The sequence below is a fragment of the Symphalangus syndactylus genome, chromosome 5, assembly GCF_028878055.3.
Source record: "Symphalangus syndactylus isolate Jambi chromosome 5, NHGRI_mSymSyn1-v2.1_pri, whole genome shotgun sequence".
NCBI lineage: Eukaryota > Metazoa > Chordata > Mammalia > Primates > Hylobatidae > Symphalangus > Symphalangus syndactylus.
Genome location: NC_072427.2, coordinates 18,773,273 through 18,777,820, shown reverse-complemented (window position 1 = coordinate 18,777,820; position 4,548 = coordinate 18,773,273).

Here is a 4,548-nt window from a genome sequence, read left to right as displayed (position 1 = left end):
GGAAGTCCTTGTAATTGAAGCAGGGATGCAATTCCAGGTCTGTCTGGTCCAAAGCCAGACAGAGCATCAGCATGCCTAACTCATAGGGTGGTAGTACAAATCCACTGAGTGACTGGAAGAGGGCCTGGCACACAACAAGTACTTGGTAATTGCTGCCACCTGATCTCTCTTCTAGGCCACACTCCCCTGTGCCTGCCTTGATTCCCACTGCCACTACCCTTATCCTGCCACACAAATTTATGGCCCAGACGGTGGCCATGCCCAGCTATCTGACAGTTCCAGATTCTCTTTCCTCTATCCTGAACACAGCTGCTGCATTTATCTTCTCAAATACATCTTGGTCGTGTTGAGAAGATTGTGCTGCACTCTAGTTTACAATCCTTTAATGGCTCCTCACTTTCCTTAGGAAACATTTCAAACTGAGCCTGCCTTTCAGAGCCCTTTGGAATTACCATCTTCCATCCTCATCACCGTCACCTTATTGGAACTCTTGACTTCCATAAGGTAGGTGTGTTTCCTGGACTCGAGTTGGCCTCTCTGAATGGCAAGAAGAGATTCTTCTGCTGTGAATGCCCCTTAACCTCCACTTTCGTCTTCCATTTTACTAAGTCCCTATGCAAATGACCCCTTCTCCAGGAAGTTCTCAAGGACCACCCCAGCCCACTCTATGAGCATTTCCCCTCCCTGACCTCTCATGGTGCTTATCCGCCTTACACATATGGCATTAATCAAACCCTGCCTTAGACTCCAAACAGCTTTTTCCCTCAACTAAAAGCAATGTAACCCAGTAGGGAAAACACATCCTTCACATGATGATGGGCATGCATTTGAATCTTGAATTACTAGTTTGATTTGTCAAGTCACTTGTGGGTTTATGCCAACTTTTTAATAGATTCAATAATAGATTTCATTTACTAAACATTGCTTGTGTGACTAAGTGCCTTAAATGCAGAATCTATGAAGGAGGTAATCATATTCACCTCTCTTTAAAGAGAAAGAAACTGAGGTTCAAGGAAGATAAGAAATTTGGTAATTTTCTTAAGTCAAAGAAACTGAAAAGTGTGAGCTGGGATTACTCTGGGACTTAAAAAGATGCTTTCATTGATCTAAGAGAGCCTTTCATTTACATCTTGAAACAGTCCTTTTCATCAGCATCCCAGGCTTCTGCAACCCAATGCTATGAAGGCCCAGGAAACCACTGTGCTTCTGCTACCCCATTTCCCAGCCTGCCTTCCTTTACTTTCCCAGCAGGGGGAGCAGAGGAGGGAAGGAAGCAATTCCAGGGAAAAGCAGAGAATCAGAAATCTTCAGAGTTGGAAGGACCTGAAAAAATAGGGCCCCAACCCTCCATGTTATAGAGGCACCAGAGGCTTGGACAGGAGAAGCAAGCAGGCCAAACACACCCACCTCACCAGAAACAGTGCTTCCTCCCTCCCAGCCTCAACTCCCTAGCATGTTCAATGGGCCAGGCAGCCTTGCAGACACGCAATTGAAAACCAGGCAACTTATGCATTAGGAGAGATGTCCCTTCATCCATTTCGAATCTGTTGCCATTTAATTTCATGAGGCAGGATAAATAGGAACACCCACTTGGCCTTTGGGGAGCCCTTTATTACTTCATTTACCTCTACCTGGTCTCTCACCACACCACATGACTCTGTAATACAGAGCTCTAATCATTGGCGTTTTCTCTGCCAGCAAAATCCACCCTGTCTCCTCCTGCCCCCACCTCACCTCCAATGTCTCTCATCAGCTCCACTGCCCTTCACTGGCCTTTCACCCTTTCATTTATATCCTCATTGAGATAAGACAGCTGGCCCTGACTGCTGTATTCAAAGTGAGGATGTGCCACTGATTTATAGGATGGCATTATAATATTTCCCCATCTCATTCTCCATCCCCTTCACACACTCGTGTGTCTTATCTGCAGCTCTGACCGCCACCGGGCATGGAGCAGATGTCTTCATTGAGCTGCCCATAATGACACTGGCTGTAGATCTCTCTCTTTTTGCCTCTTTCTCTCTTTTTAACACAGACATTGCAGTTAATTCAGAGGCTACTCATGTGTGCATCGAGTTTAAATCGCTGCCTTCCAATGAGCATCGCCTAGCCCTGGTGTGCAGTGTAGATAACTGCGTGTTGGAGAAATTCCTTAAAGCAGCTCTGGTCCCCACAGCACTTGAATCTCAGTTTAAGGGTAAATGTTTAATATGAGAGGCCACTGTGCCAGCTAAGATGCTCCTGGGTGTTTAGGGCAATAAGTCAGCTTTCCAAGATGAGCATGCATTGATTTGCTAAGCAATCGAGATTAGGGCATGGGAAAACTCACTTTTCTCTTTCAAGGGTGTAATTGATGCCACCAAGACAGGTCAAGTTGGTAGTGGCATTTGGTCTTCTCTGAATATTTGTAACTGAGTCCTAATGCTATTGCTAAAACACCAGAGAATACAGCCAAAGAACTCAAGTGTATCATTGGAATGGTAATTTGCCTGTGCTCCCTGTGTCCCTCAGTCTGTACCAGTCAGTGCTCCCCAGCGAATCAGAGGCCAGTAAAAGGTCGATGGATGGATAGATAATTTCAAGGAACTTACTTACATAATTGTGGGGACTAGTAAGCCCCAAATCTGTATGACAGGCTGGCAGGCTAGAAAATTTCAGGCAGGATCTGATGCAGCATCATGAGGCAAAATTTCTCATTCATTCATCAGGGAAAACTATTTTGCTCCTAAGGCCTTTCAACTGATTGGATGAGGCTGTGCACATTATTGAGGATAATCTTCCTTACATAAAGTCAACTGAGTGTAGATGTTTCCCACATCAACAAAATATCTTCACAGCAACACCTAGATTAGGCGATGATGAAATAACTGTTACTGTAGCCTAGCCAAGTTGACACATAAAACTAATCATCACAGGGTCAGAGGCAATAAGCTATAGCATGAGATCTCCTTTTAAATCTCCACCAGCCCAAGAAAAATCCCTTGCAGCACAGCAAATGCCAGTCCCAGCCCTGAGATTTCAAATACATATGGGCCAGCCCTGAGTCCTACTTCATCCTGCCTATAACAGCCAGTCACAGTGCTGTTAGATCTTGGAGATCACTCCAAGACCACCCCAGATGTGTTCCTTACTCTCTGCACCTGGAGACTCAGATTCACTAAATGTGGTCACAACTTTAGATTTTTATATTCTGGTGACATATTCAGGCTCTTCTCCCTACATCTGGGGACTTGTTTTCCCACATGACTCTCAGTTTCACAGGTGCCCTTATTGGAGGGTCCTCCACTTTATTTCACAGTCTCTATTAGCCCCAACCATGTAGACTAGCTCTACTGGTTTGTCATAGCTGCTCTAGCAGAACAGGCAGATACAGAAAAAGAAAAGCAGTTTATGAATGTACAAGACAGGCTAGGAATTGGGGCAGGGCTCTAGCCACTCAGATGGATGAAGTCTACAGGGAAGCATATGGAAGAAACCATTCAGGTTTATTTCCTTTTTAATTTTTTACTTTTTATTTTTTGAAGATATACTCTCACTCCATCCCTAGGATGGGGTGCAATGGCGTGATGATGGCTCCCTGCAGCCTCGGCCTCCCAGGCTCAAGAGATCTTCCCACCTGAGCCTCTTCAATAGCTAGGACCACAGGTGCCCACCACCACACCCAGCTAATTGTTGTATTTTTTGTAGAAATGGGGTCTCACTATGTTGTCCAGGCTGGTCTCAAACTCCTAGGCTCAAGTGATCCCCCTGCCTCTGTCTCCCAAAGTGCAAGGACTACAGGTGTGAGCCACCATGCCCGGCCAAGAGTTCAGGTTTAAAGATAAAAGAAAGCCAAGGTCAAAATCGTCAAAATCTTGACACTTGCTACTACTTGCCATGGCCTTGGACATATTATTTAATCTCTGAGTCATAGTTTCCCAGAATGTCCAATATGGATATAAGCCTACACCATAAACGGAGGAGATAATAGTACATGCCCAGCAAATCCACATTTTTGTCTTTGAAAGCATGCTGTTATACGACATTCCCCAATCCACTTTCAATGCATGGGCCAAATGATGAGCTCTTGCCTGTTAAAAGTGGGTGTTCCAGGTACCTATTGCTGTATAACAAACCACCTCAAAACTTAGCTACTTAAAACAGTAACAGTCATTTATTCTGCTCATGAATCTGCAATTCAGGCAGGGCTTAAAGGGACAGCTTGTCTCTTTTCCATGTGGCATCTGCTGGGACAGCTTGACTAGGGCTAGACGATCCACTTCGAAGATGGCTCGCTCACATGGCTGGTACGTTGGTGCTGGTTGTCAACTAAGATTTAGCTGGAGCTGTCAGCCGGGCCTCTGTTTTTCTCCACATCAGATTCTCTATAGAGTGATGGGCTTTCTTGTGCCCTGATGGCAGGGTTCCAAGAGAAAGTGCCCTACAAGGCAGGGAAAGGAGACTGACAATCTCTTAAAGTCTGGGAAACTAACATAGTGCTAATTCTGTTGTATTCTATTGGTCAAAGCAGTCTCAACACCTGTCTGAACATAAGGGCAGGAGACATAG